This window comes from Enhydra lutris, unplaced genomic scaffold, assembly GCF_002288905.1.
Source record: "Enhydra lutris kenyoni isolate GAN:26980312 unplaced genomic scaffold, ASM228890v2 scaffoldscaffold24, whole genome shotgun sequence".
Classification (NCBI taxonomy): Eukaryota; Metazoa; Chordata; class Mammalia; order Carnivora; family Mustelidae; genus Enhydra; species Enhydra lutris.
This window is the reverse complement of record NW_019154108.1, coordinates 3,790,047-3,805,350: the sequence shown is the minus strand read 5'-3', so window position 1 is coordinate 3,805,350 and position 15,304 is coordinate 3,790,047. Positions and strand designations below refer to the sequence as shown.

The 15,304-nt window shown below is 38.1% G+C and overlaps 1 protein-coding gene across 3 annotated transcripts in view; it reads right to left on the bottom strand.

Annotated features, from left to right (window-relative positions):
* Positions 1-15,304, bottom strand: part of LOC111150646 (dynamin 3) — a 527,967-nt gene that overhangs the window by 366,174 nt on the left and 146,489 nt on the right. The gene's annotated exons all lie outside the window — the stretch shown is intronic.

The following is a 15,304-nucleotide window of genomic DNA, read 5'->3' as shown; positions in this document are numbered from 1 at the left end:
TACAGTAACCTTTTGAGGTAAGGTTTATTATAACCTCATTTCATTTTCTAGATGAGGTAATAAGTTTTAAAGAAGTTAAATAACCTACCCAAGGACACATAACTGGGAAGTGACAGATCTGCTGCCAAAGCCCGTGTTCTTTCATGTACACCACTGAATAAAGCAATTAATTGAGAAGTGGTCTGATAAAGTGGAAAGAAGTAGATGAAGAGGGAGGGCCTATCACAAAGGCACTGTGTGGTTGCAGCCATGTTATTCAACAGTGTAAATCACCAACATCTAAATAAATATTCTCACCCCGTAACTAGGACCTCTCAACAAACACGCTTCATAATATTCTGGTGAAACCAAAACCAAAGTATGTAAGAAAACTTCAAAATCTTAAGACCATTATTTAGAGGAAAATATATCTGAAACATTATATAATTCTAATGACTAGGAATTTGACCTTTTAAAGAGTATAGCCATTCCCCTGGAAGTTTTACTAAATATCCTCATTTAGTCAGTATAAATATTTTTCACAAATGTTACAAAAGATAAGTTTAAGCTTTCTCTAGTCACAAATGTGTAACATTCTACATATACTGAGAGAATAATTCACCATTAAATTTGTTTTACTACAAGACATATATAAATATACCTCAGCATTATAGTAATGTTCATTTTATAAAAGCTTTTGTTTTGAATATCATTATGCAAACATAAACTTCCCAAGTATATATTCAAGTATAACCTGCCCAGTCAAAAATGGTCTATCTCTGTCAAAGAGGCTTAATTTCGTACAAAACCAAGACTGTCTAAAATAGACCATCTCTCAGAAAACCATACAATTATGTACCTTGGTGGATAAGATTATATTTCAGATATCTTGAATAAAGAATGGTCTTCTATTATCTAAATAGGTCATCTCCATCAGCTATGGGCAAATTTTCAGGAAAGATGAACATGTAGTGATGAGAACAGGCCACTTGCATAGCCAGTGAAATCAATCCTGAAGACCAACAGGGTAACAGATGTCACAACCAGATTGCTCTCAGCATCCCAATTCAATTGTCTTTTATTTGGAAATTCCCCATTATTAAAGTTACATAAGATCAGAATGAGGAATAATGGAATGGAATAAGGATCTCTGAGAAAGGTATCCCTCCATAAAAGCAATAAGAACACTGGCAAAAATGGTAAAAATCAACTTTTTTAGAACTCTCAAATAAACCAGAGTCCTGAAACAAAAGGAGAAGCATTTATTCAACAAAAATGGCTGAATCTCAGTAAGAACAGTGAAATTTGTGGTATTTGAACTTTTCCAATGCCCAGTCAAATCTCCATAGAGCTAGAATAGTCTTGAAAATGAAAATCCCCAAAATCATAGTGAAAGCTAACAGCCAACATCCAACAGAGGGGACAGAATACGGTTGGAATACACCAAAAATACCATTTTCTGAGAACTGTCATTATTTACTATCTCTAGCAGTTCTCTAAAAATACCTATTCATAGAGCTTTTCTTTATTTAATCTGACTCAGGGTATACTCAGCACAAACAGCCTCTTCTCCGGGCTGCACGGCAAAAACGATCAGTGGCGATTGCTTAACATCACAGCTACTTTGAGCAGCAATAAGAGTTGGGGCAGAAGGGACGCCTGGGTGGCTCAGTTGGTTAAGCAGCTGCCTTCGGCTCAGGTCATGATCCCAGCGTCCTGGGATCGAGTCCCACATCGGGCTCCTTGCTCATCAGGGAGCCTGCTTCTTCCTCTGCCTCTGCCTGCCATTCTGTCTGCCTGTGCTTGCTCTCTCTCCCTCTCTCTCTCTCTGACAAATAAATAAATAAAATCTTAAAAAAAAAAAAAAAAAAAAAAAAAAAAGAGTTGGGGCAGAAAAAGCTGACCAAAAAGCTTAAAAGGAAAAGCTGGGGAATGAGAGGGCCATGAAGATCTTTGAGATCTGTATATATGTACAATTTAGAATCTAAAAGGCCACATGCATGTGTGAGGCTGTGCACATTCTCAGGAAAGATCTGAGAAGGCCCCAAACTCTCACCTCTGGCTAACCTTAAGGCTCTACACAAATGGGCAGTGAAAGCTAAGGCAAAATTGTAAGCGGCCTGCCTGAGTACCGAAAGCATATTCCACAAGGGACACCACGCCCTCACCAAATGCTGGGAGACTTATTGCGTGGTACAGTTAAGAAAACCTCTGTCCAATTATTAACTGACCAATAAGAAAATTGAGCAAAGTCTCTAATGACCACACATAACAAAAAATACAGACTTTACAGATTTAGATCAGGAAAATTACTAAGCAAACAAATACCAAAAGCAACAACAACAAATACCAATAAAAACAAACACTGAAGCAGGAGAGGAATCTGATTCTGAGTGTTGCCACATTATATTACTTAAAATGTTGCATTTTCCATGAAAAAACTACAAGCTATGCAAAGAAAGTACGGCCAATACAGAGAAAAGTAAGCATTCAATAGATACCACCCTGAAGAAGCCCACATTGAACACTGAACTTACTAGACAAGGACTTTAAATGAGCTATTTCAAATGTGTTCAAAGAACTAAAAAAGCCGTATCTACATAGTTTTTAAAAGTACAAGAATGATGTTACATTACATATAAAATATCAATAAAGAGACAGAGTTAATTTTTAAAAGAACCAAGTAGAAATTCTAGAAGTGAAAATTAAAATAATAAAAATTAAAAATTCCCTAGACATATTCAACAGAAGACCTGAGAAGGCAGAAGAATCAGCAAGCCTGGAGACAGGTCAATTAGATTGTTCTTCACACCTGACAAACTGAAAAAAAAACCAAAAAAAACGAAAAAGCCATAAAGAAGATAAATGAACACAGACTCAGAGACCTCTGAGACACATAAAGCATACTCACATACATTTCATAGAAGCCTCAGACAGGAGAGGGGAAGAAAAAATAGTTAAAGAAATAATGGCTGGGGGAGGAGTTAAGATGGCAGAGTAGTAGGGTGACCCTGAGCTTGTTTCATCTTCTGAACACAGCTAGATCAACACCAAATCATTTTGGGAAAAAAAAAAATTAAGATTTTATTTACTTATTTGACAGAGAGTGAGAGAGCACAATCAGGGGGAGCACCGGAGGGAAAGGGACAAGCAGGCTTCCCACTGAGCAAGGAGCCCAAGGCAGGACCCAATCCCAGGACTCTGGGATCACGACCTTAGCCAAAAGCAGATACCTAACCCACTGAGCCATCCCAGCACCCCAACATCATGTTATTTTGAACTGCTCGGAAATCAATCTGACAATTAAGAAAACAATCTCTATATAACTAGAGGGAGAGAACACGGCAGATGAGCAGTTCAGAGATGAGAAAAGCCAAGGTGCCAGAAATGGGAGGGTACAGAGAAGTAAGAGAGTGAGAGCAAGAGAGAAAGTAGTGTGTAGGGTTCACACAAGATGCCCCAGTGTGGGGATCCTCTGGAACTCACTGGGAGAGAATACTCCCCTTCCTGGAGTAAATTTGGAAGAAGGGATTTTGCCTCTCCAAGGACAAAAGACCCACTAGGCACCACTGAGTGGCCATTCAACAGCAGGGGCCCGAGGTGCAGATAACCTGGTCGCAGCATTTCGCTGCTACCCTATGACCCAGCAATCGCACTACTCGGTATTTACCCTAAAGGTACAAATGTAGTGATCCTAAACGGCACACGCACCCCAATGTTTATAGCACCAGTGTTCACAATAGCCAAACTATGGAAAGACCCTAGATGTCCATCAACAGATGAATGGTGTTAACATATATATGATAGAATATTATGCAGTCATAAAAAAAACCTGCAATCTTGCCATTTGCAATGACATAGATGAAATTAAAGGGTATTATGCTAAGAGAAATAAGTCAATAAGAGAAAGACAATTATCATATGATCTCACTGATATGAGGAATTAGAGAAGCAAGACAGAGGATCATAGGGAAAGGGAAGGTAAAATGAAACAAGATGAAACCAGACAGGGAAACAAACCATAAGAGACTCTTAATCTCAGGAAACAAACTGAGGGTTTCTGGAGGGGAAGGGAGTGGAGGGATGAGGTGGCGAAGTGACAGACATTGGGGAGGGTACATGCTATGGTAAGTGCTGTGAATTGTGTAAGACTAATGAATCACAGGCCTGTACTACTGAAACAAGTAATACATTATATGTTAACAAAAATTTTTTTAAATAGCAAAAAAAAAAAAAAAAGGATCTAACATTTATAAATATTTATGCCCCCAACTTGGGAGCAGCCAAATATATAAATCAATTAATAACAAACTGAAAGAAACTCATTCATAATAATATAATAATAATTGGGGACTTTAACACCCCACTCACAGCAATGGACATATTATCTAAGAAGATCAACAAGGAGACAATGGCTTTGAATGACACCCTGAACCAGATGGATTTAACAGATATATTCAGAACATTTTATCCTAAAGCAGCAAGATACACATTCTTTTTCAAGTGCACATGGAACATTCTCCAGAACAGATCACATACTGGGGGTCACAAATCAACCCTCAGTAAGTACAAAAAGGCTGAGATCATACCATGCATATTTTCAGACCACAAGACTATGAAGCTTGAAGTCAACCAAAAGAAATATTTGGAAAGAGCACAAATACATGGAAGTAAAGAGCAACCCACTAAAGAATGAATGGGTTAACCAGGAAGTTAAAGAAGAAGTAAGAAAATACATGGAACCAAATGAAAGTGAAAACACAACACTCTAGGGGCACCTGGGTGGCTCAGTCTCTTGAGTACCTGATGCTTGGTTTCAGCTCAGGTCATGATCTCAGGGTCTTGGGATTGAGACTCACATCAGGGTCTGTGCTCAGCAGGAAGTCTGTCTGAGATTCTCTCCCTCTCCCTCCACCCCTCCCCCAACTCACATGCATTCCCGCACTCCCTCTCTCTCTCTCTAATAAATAAATGAATCTTTAAAGAGAGACAAAAACCCAAAAAGCACAACAGTCCAAAACTTTTGGGAAACAGCAAAGGCAGTCCTAAGAGGGATGTATATTGCAACAAGGCCTTCCTCAAGAAGCAAGAAAAGTCTCAAATACACAACCTAACTTTACACCCTAAAGGAGCCAAAAAAAAGAAGAGCAAATATGGCCTAAAAACAGCAGAAGGGAAATCATTAAGATTAGAGCAGAAATAAATGATATAGAAGTAAAAGAAAAAAAAAAAGATCAACAAAAGTAGGAGTTAGTTTTTTGAAAGAATTGACAAAATTGATAAACCCCTAGACAGACCTATCATAAAGAAAAGAGAAAGGATCCAAACAGGTAAAATCACAAATGAAAGAGGAGAGAACAAGCAACACCACAGAAATACAAACAATTATACCATGAAAAATTATATGCCAACAAACTGGGCAACCTGGAAAAAATGGACAAATTCCTAGAAAACTACAAACTATCAAAACTGAAACAGAAAGAAAGAGAAAATTGTAACAGATCCATAACCAGCAAAGAAATTGAATCAATAATCAAAAATCTCCCAATAAACAGAAGTCCAGGGCTGGATGGCCTCCCAGGGGAATTCTACCAGACATTTAAAGAAGAGCTAATACCTATTCTCCTCAAACTGTTCCCAAAAAATAGTAATGGAAGGAAAACTTCCAAAGTCATTCTACGAAGCCAGCATTACCTTGATTCCAAAACCAGACAATAATTCCACTAAAAAGGAAAATCACAGGCCAATATCCCTGATGAACATGGATGCAAAATTTCTTAGTAAAATACTAGTTAATCAAATTCAACAGGACATTAAAATAATTATTCACCACAATCAAGCAGGATTTATTCCTGGGCTGCAGGGGTGGTTCAACATTCATAAATCAATCAATGTGATACAACACATTAATAAGAGAAAGGGTAAGAACCATGTGATACCATCAATAGATGCCCCAAAAAAGCAGGTGATAAAATACAGCAAGCTTTCTTGGTAAAAACCCTTAACAAAGTAGGGAGTGATGGAACATACCTCAACATTGTAAAGGCTATATATGAAAGACCCACAGCTACTACCATTCTCTGTGGGGAAAAACTGAGAGCCTTTCTCCTGCAGCCAGCAACAAGACAAGGATGTGCACTCTCACCATTATTATTTAACATAGTCCTGGAAGTCTTAGCCTCGGTAATCAAAGAATAAAAAGAAAAGAAAAGGCATCCAAATCGGCAAGGAAAAAGTTAAACTTTCACTATTTGCAGATAACATGGTACTCCTTGTAGAAAACCCAAAGACTTCACCAAAATATTACTAGAACTCATACATGAATTCAGGAGAGTTGCATGATATAAAATCGACGTGCAGAAATCTGTTGGATTTCTATACACTAATAATAAAGCAACAGAAAAAGAAATCAAGGAAAGAATCCCATTTGCAACAGCACCAAAAACAGTAAAATACCTAGGAATAAACCTAACTAAAGAGGTAAAAGATATGTATCCAAAAACTGCAGAAATTGAAGGGGACACAAAAAAATGGAAAAATATACCATGTTCACAGATTGGAAGAACAAACATTGTTAAATGTCTATACTACCCAAAGCAATCTACACATTTAATGCAATCCCTATCAAAACACCACCAGCATTTTCACAGACCTAGAATTTGTATGGAACCTCAAAAGACCAGGAATAGCCAAAACAGTTCTGAAAAAGAAAAACAAACTGGAGGTGTCATGATTCCAGATTTTGAGCTATACTACAAAGCTGTAGGCATCAAAACAGTGTGGTATTGGCACAAAACACACAATGGAGTAGAACAGAGAACCCAGAAATGGACTCACAACTCTAGAGCCAACTAATCTTCAACAAAGAAGGAATGAATATTCCAATGAAAAAAGACAGTCTCTTCAACAAATGGTGTTGGTAAAATTCAACAGCAACATGCAGAAGAATGAAACTGGACTGCTTTTTCACACGATACACAAAAATAAATTCGACATGGAAGAAAGACTTAAATGTAAGATAGGAAACCATCAAAATCCTAGAGGAAAAAACAGGCAGCAATCTCTTTGACCTCAGCTGCAGCAACTTCTCACTAGACACATCTCCAGAGGCAAGGGTAACAAAAGCAAAAATGAACTATTGGGACCCCATCAAGATAAAAAGCTTCTGTACCGCAAAGGAGACAAAACTGAAAAGGTAAGTGACAGAATGGGAGAAGATGATTGCAAATGATATATCATACAAAGGACTAATAACCAGACTCTACAAAGAACTTGTCAAAATCAACACCTAAAAAATAGATAATCCAGTTAAAATATTAATTTAAAAGTTAAAATAAAAAATCAGGAAGACATGAGCAGACATTTCTCCAAAGAAGACATACAAACAGACACATGAAAAAGTGCTCAACATCACTATCATCAGGAAAATACAAATCAAAACCACAATGGGATACCACCTTAGACCTCTCAGAATGGCTAAAATTAACAACTCGGGAAACAACAGATGTTGGTGAGGATGTGGAGAAAGGGGAACACTTTTGCACTGTTGGTAGAAATGTAAACTGGTGCAGCCACTCTGGAAAACAGTTTGGAGGTTTCTTAAAGGGTTAAAAATAGAGCTGCCCTATCACCCAGCAATTGGTATTTACCGACGGATACAAAATTGACCCAAAGGATATAAGAATTCGAAGGGGCACTTGCAGCCCAATGTTTATAGGAGCAATGTCCACATGAGGAAAATATGGAAAGAGCCCAAAAGTCCATCAACTGGTGAATGGATAAAGATGTGGTATATTTATATAATGGCATATTACTCGGCCATCAAAAAGAATGAAATCTTGCCATTTGCAACAACGTGGATGAAACTAGAGTGTATTATGATCAGTGAAATAAGTCAGTCAGAGAAAGACATATCAAATGATTTCACTCACATGGAATTTAAGAAACAAAACAGGTGAACATAGGAGAAGAGAAGAAAAAATAAAATAAGATTAAAAACAGAGAGAGAGGCAAACCATAAGAGACTCTTAACTATAGAGAACAAACTGAGGGTTGCCAGAGGGGAAAAGAGTGGGTAGGGGGCATGTGCTCGATGGGTGGTAGGCATTAAGGAGGGCGCTTGGGATGAGCACTGAGCACTGGGGGTTATATTCAAGTGATGAACCTCTAGATTTTACTCCTGAAACCAATACTATGCTGTATGTTAACTAACTTGAATTCAAATTAAATTTAAGTTAACTAATTAACTTGAATTTAAATTAAATTTAAATTAGAAAAAAAGAAAAAAATCACTGAAAAAGTCCTAAATTTGATGAAAAACATTAATTTACACTCCCCAAAACCCTAAAACTCCAAAAAGGATAAAATCAAGGACAGCCACACCTACACATATCATAACCAAACTCTCAAAGATTATTAGAAAATTTTGAAAGCAGCAAGAAAAAATGATCCATCATGTTCAAGATGGTCCTCAATGAGATTAACAGCTGATTTCCCATTAAAAAAGCCAAAGAGGTCAGAAAGTAATGAGATGACATACCTGAAAAGTGGTGGTGGGAGGGGAAGACTATCAACTAAGAATTTTCCTTCTAAAATTAAGGAGAAAGTAAGAAATTCCCAGATAAAAACTGAGAATCCCATACTAGCAGGCCTGCCTTACAAGAAATACTAACTGGAGTCCTTCGGGCTAAAAAGAAAGGGCACTAGAAAGTAACTCAAATCCACACAAATAAAGAACACTGGTAAAGGTAGCTACATAGGTAAATATTAAAGAAAACACAAATGTATTATTATTGATTTGTTACTCTTTTTTCTCCTCTCTGATTTAAAAGACAAGTGAATAAAGAAATAATTATATGTCTGTGTTGACAGGCATGTGATATATAAAGATGTAATTTGTATTAATGATAATAGCACAAAAGAAGGGGAGAAAATGGAGCTACACAGCAGGAAAGTTTTGTACATTGTTGAAATTAAGTTGTACTGGTCTGAACTATATTGTTATAAATTAAGATGTTAATTTTAATTCCATGGCAACCAGTCAGAAAATAACTTAAAAAAAATTAAAATAAATGACAAGGGAATTAAAATGGTACAAAGAAAATGCATTTTTAACAAAAAAATTATTTCTCTACCGCCCAATAGAGAAATACACAAACAAAAGACATACACATACAGAAAACAGAGCAAATGAGATATAAACTCTGCCTTACCAGTGATCACATTACATGGAAATGGATTAAACACTCCAGTCAAAAGGCAAATATTAGAGAATGTATTCTTAAAAATGATCCAACTATATGCTGTCTACAAGAGACATATTTTATATTTAAAGACACAAATAGGTTGGAGGTAAACAATGGAAAAAGATATCCCTGGGAAACAGTAACGAAAAGAGAGTTGGAATAGCTATATTAATATCAAACAAAACAGAGTTTTGATACAAAAATTGTTACTAGATGCAAAAAAAAAATTTTATAATGATCAGAGCCTGATCCATCAAGAAGACAGAACAAGAACAAATTCACCTAACAAAGGAGCCCAAAATACAGAACTCAAAAACTGCCAACTGAAGGGAGAAACAGACAATTCATCAATGCCAGTGGCAGACTGAACATGTCAGTTTCAATAATAAACGGACAGACAGAAGAAAAGAAACAACATTTGAATAACACTATGAACCAAACAGACCTAACAGATATCTATAGAGCACTACACCACACCCAGCAACAGCAGAATGTGCGTTCTCCTCAAATGCACATGGAACGTTCTCCAGACAGGCCACATGTTAAGCCATAAAATAAGTCTTAATAAATTTTAAAGGACCGAAATGTTACAAAGTATGTTCTCCAACCAAAATTAAGTGAAATCAGAAATCACTAACAGAAGGAAATTTGGGGATTTCACCAATATGTGGAAATTAAGCAGCACACATCGAAATAACCAAAGTTGATGTCAGTGCTTTTTTACCAAAGCTGTAATATAAGGAAAACCAGACTTCTGAAACAGATATTTAAAATATACTCACGGAATGACTAGAAGGACACAGAAGGTAAATGAAAGTCTCTGTCAATCCCAATAGAACAAATTCCTAAACACCAGATTCTAAGGCCTTTCCAGCTTCTTCCTTTCTCCATTTTAATTCTTTTACAGCTACTGAAAACACACAACATGAACTCTATTGGTTGGGAAAGAAGTCACCCTCTTGGTGCTTCAGTGACGTCCAGGACCAGCCAAAGCCAGGAGAGCAACACACCAAAGTGGGTCCTGCAAGACCCGAGCACCAGGCAAAACCTTTGGATAGTTTTCAGGGTTCTTATGTGTAAGAGTGTTTCGGAGTTTTGGAATTTAAACTGGGATATGAAAACAGATTACAAGCCTTGAGGTTAGCATGGAACTTTTATTAATGAACCCAAAATCATACTTTTAAGAGTCTTCAGGCAATGAATTAATTGTCCACCTTAGCAATCACCATAAAGAAATTGGTCAGACAAGTAAATGGCACACAGTGGCACTGAATGTTTTCTCTTTTCTGCAAAATTACCTGCAAAATTATCTGTCAATTATCTGCAAAACTTAAAAATATCTGTCCTCAGAACGATCATGTATAGTATAATAAAAACCAGAGTAACAAAGGCCTTCTTTGATTAAGCAGGAGTTCTATGGATCCACAAGAAAGGAGGTTCACTTTCGGGTAAGTTCATGAACATTCAGGTGGCAACTTCTCAAAAGCATCTAATAACAACAGGCTTATAAAATAAGCCAGGTCTACGTTAGGAAAAACATTCAAATTTAACTTTCTGGATACAGATTTGTAGCATATTATTACAAATCCATGACTGAAACTTAATGCTGTATTTTACTTATGCTGTAACAACACACTGTAAATACCGTCAGTGAGATTGTAAAGACTAATTCCTTCCCAATAAACTGACAATTCCCTCCACCAACATTAACTACTCCCACCTAATGATACGCCATCACGGGAGAGTTATTCTTTTGGTTTAAAAATGAATCTACCACAAGGAGCCGAGGAATGAGACACAGCCCCGCCGTTACCGATGCCCTCTAGAACTCTTTATCTCGGGAAACAAACTGAGGCTTGCTGGAGGGGAGGGGAGGTAGGGAGAGGGTGACTGGGTGATGGACACTGGGGAGGGTCTGTGCTATGGTGAGTGCTGTGAAGTGTGTAAGCCTGATGATTCACAGACCCGTATCCCTGGGGCTAATAATACATTTTATGTTAATAAAAACAAACAAACATTCAAACAAACAAACAAAAAAATAAGTAGAGTATGAGCATCCCAAGCAGAAGAAACAGCAAATGCAGAAGCTATGAGGGAGGAAAGAGTTGGTGTTTTTGGAGGAACAGATAGGAGGCTGGGATGGCTAAATGAGTAAAACGTTCTCAGGTATGCAACCTGAACCCTAACTGAGTCACCCAGGCACCCCACTTTACCTTTTCTCCTAAGGAGTTTAGCCTGAGCTCATAACCCATCCAATTTCAACAGATCTTTTCATCAATCAATTTCAACAATCAACAGTTAAAAAACCCACTTTGGGGGAGTCTGGGTGGCTCAGTCAGTTAAGCGTCTGCCTTCCGCTCAGGTCAGGATCCCGGAGCCCCAGGATCAAGCCCTCTGGGCTCCCTGCTCAGCAGGGAGTCAGCTTCTCCCTCTCCCTTTGCCCCTGCCCCTGTTCCTTCTCTCTTTTGCTCTCTCTCCCTCACTCTTTCTCAAATAAAATCTTAAAAATTTTTTTTTAAAAATCCCTCTAAACAAAAGGAGTAAAATATAACATGAATATGTTAAATCAAACTCGAGAATTAACTAGAGATATTTTATAGGCTATATTAATTGGCCAATTTTCTTTTAATTTATATTTCTTATAAAACTCAGAATTCAGGGACACCTGGGTGGCTCAGTGGGTTGGGCCTCTGCCTTCGACTCAGGTCATGATCCCAGAGGCCCATGTCAGGCTCCTTGCTCAGCGGGGAGTCTGCTTCTCCCTCTGTCTGTTGCTCCCCCTGCTTGTGCTTGCTCTCTCTCACTCTCTCTCTCTGACAAATAAATATACTCTAAAATTTAAAAAAAAAAAAAGGTTCTCCATTGGCTATTCTTCCACTATTGTTGAAGATGTGAGGATGTGAGGCCAAGACAGCTGCAACCATCTTGTCACCTGTGAGGCGCATCTGAGAACCAACTCCAAGGAGACAGAAGAGAAGACTGACAAAACTAGGGGCGGCTGGGTGGCTAAGTGGGTTAAAGACTCTGCCTTCGGCTTGGGTCATGATCTGGGGGTCCTGGGATCAAGCCCCGAGTCGGGCTCTCTGCACAGTAGGGGGCCTGCTTCCCTTCCTCTCTATCTGCCTGCCTCTCTGCCTGCCTCTCTGCCTGCTTGTGATCTCTGTCAAATAAATAAATAAAATCTTTTAAAAGAAGAAGAAGAAGAAGAAGAAGAAGAAGAAGAAGAAGACGACTGACAAAACTAGAATCAGAGGCTGAGGGAGAGCATCTGTTCTCCTCCAAGAAGCTTCATCTGGACTAAATGTGGACTTCTCAGGAACGTGATTGTGCTGTACTTACTGGAATCCACTGGTAGAAGGGCTATCTGTGTTCCCATTACATACCCATGGTTTTGTCTCCTGTGGGACAAGAAGGCTGCAGAGGCAGGGCAATTTCAGCATCATTTTTATAACTAGACTCTAGCCCCAACCCTGAATCTGGCTCTTCCAACCCACTGATACTGGAGAGAGAACCCTGGGGAGGGTCCTCATCTAGCCATCTGTAACTTCCACCTGCTTCATTTCAAGCACCAATGTCTGTGATATTAGAGGAAGCCAAAAAGAAGTAAAACAGTTACTCCTGAAAAACTCTGGAAAGGTTTAAGAACTAAAGGCACCAAGGCCAGGATGTAAGAGGATGTTGAAAAGTAGAAGAACTGGCTGAAAATATGTATGTGATGTTGATAGACCTCCAGACCCTTTTTCTCATCTTGCATAACCACAGAGTTACTCCTCCTTGACCTCAGCAGAATATTGAAGATTTACGTTCAGAAGATGAGGGACTCTTTTAAGGGACTCTGGACTCAAGAAGACCTTCAGGAATGCCATTATGAAAGTAGAGGGATTAATCAAAAGTCAACATGCTGAACAGTGAGAACCACACCCACCCCACCCCCTCCCCGCCAACTCAATTCTTCCTCTTGACTCTGAGACCACTGGACATCAGGTTATACCAGACCAGCGCAAGCGGAAATACTCATAGCATCTAACAGTAGCTGAGGAAGTCTCCTAACAAAATGGTTAGCCCCATCACCCTATGAGAAAGCCCATTAGTCAATGAATCCCATTCATACACATATAGAATTTCTGTCAGCTTGTTAGGTCTCTACTCTTATATATGATTGAGCAGCAAAAGGTCACCAATCTTGAACAAAAGGTCTCTGACTTCAAAGACAATGACCAAGAAAAACCACCAGAAAAAAATGGACTCAGAGACATTGTAGATTACAAAAGGAAAGCCTCAAAAGATGTCTCATTAAAATCTTTAGAGAGGATACACTACTTGCAAAACCAAGAGCACGATGCTATTTTAGAAAATAAAAATATTCATGTTAAAAAACATAATAAATAAATAAAAACAACATTCACAAAATGAGAAAATGCTGCTGGAATTTTTAAAATGGTATCAGAAATGAAAAATTAATCAGAAGAGCTTAAGATAAAGTTGAGAAAATTTTGCAAAAAGTAGTACATAAACAGAAAGAAACACAATAAAAGAGGATTTTTTCTTAAAGAGGGTTAATCCAGAAGTTCTAACATGCTAATAATAAGGATTCCAGATAAAGGCAATGGAGAAAATAGGGGCAATTAATTACTGAAAAAAAATTCCTAGAATTGGAGAACCTGCATCTCCATTTTGAGCAGACTCGTCACTGAGTGCCCTTCCATAATTACTTTAAACACACACACATACACAAAACCCCATTTCGGGGTCTCTGAAGATAAACTAGTATTATTCAGCTTGAAGAAAGAAAAACATCAAAACATCAGCAGAAATAAGGTACTCTTCTGGATTCCAAAATGCTAATAACATAAAATCCCTGCTTTTATAGTATATGCTTATGTCGAATAATTATAACTAATTAATATTTTACATGTATTAAAATGTTTTATTTTTAATTCCTATTTTTTTAATTTATTTATTTAAATTCAATTAGCCAATATATAGAACATCATTAGTTTCACAATTAGAGCTTAGTAATTCATTAGTTGAGTGTAACACCCAGTGCCCATCACATCACGTGATCTCCTTAATGTCCATCACCTAGTTAGTTACCCCATCCTCCTATATCCCTCCCCTCCAGCAACCCTCAGTTTGTTTCCTATAATTAAGAGTCTTCTTATGGCTTGTCTCCCTCTCTGATTTCTTCCCATTCTGTTTTTCCCTCCCTTCCCCTATGATCTACTGCACTATTTATTATATTCCACATACGAGTGAAACCATATGATAATTGTCTTTCTCTGATTGACTTATTTCACTCAGCATAATCTCCTCCAGTTCCAACCATGTCGATATAAATGGTAAGATTTCATCCTTTCTGATGGCTGAGTAATATTCTATTGTGTGTGTGTGTGTGTGTGTGTGTGTGTGTGTATATCACACGCATTCTCATTCTTTATCCATTCATCTGTTGATGGACATCTAGGCTCATCCCATTGTTTCGCTATTGTGGACACTGCTGCTATAAACATTGGGGAGCACGTGCCCCTTTGGAGCACTACATCTGTATCTTCGGGGTAAATACCCGGTAGTGCAATTGCCGGGTCGTAGGGTAGCTCTAGTTTTAGCTTCTTGAGGAACCTCCATACTCTTTTCCAGAGTGGTTATACCAGCTTGCATCAATGTAATAATCCCTGTCAAAATACCATTGACATTTTTCACAGAGCTAGAACAAATAATCCCAAAATTTGTATGGACCCAGAAAAGACCCTAAATATCCAGAAGAATGTTTAAAAGGGAAGCCAAAGGTGGAGGCATCACAATTCCAGACTTCAAGCTCTATTACAAAGCTGTCATCATCAAGACAGTATGGTACTGGCACAAAAACAGACACATAGATCAATGGAACAGAATAGAGAGCCCAGTAATGGACCCTCAACGCTATGGTCAACTAATCTTTGACAAAGCAGGAAAGACTGTCCAATGGAAAAAAGACAGTTTCTTCAACAAACGGCGCTGGGAAAACTGGACGGCCACATGCAGAAGAAGGAAACTGAACCATTTCCTTATACCACACATAAAAATAGACTCAAAGTGGAAGA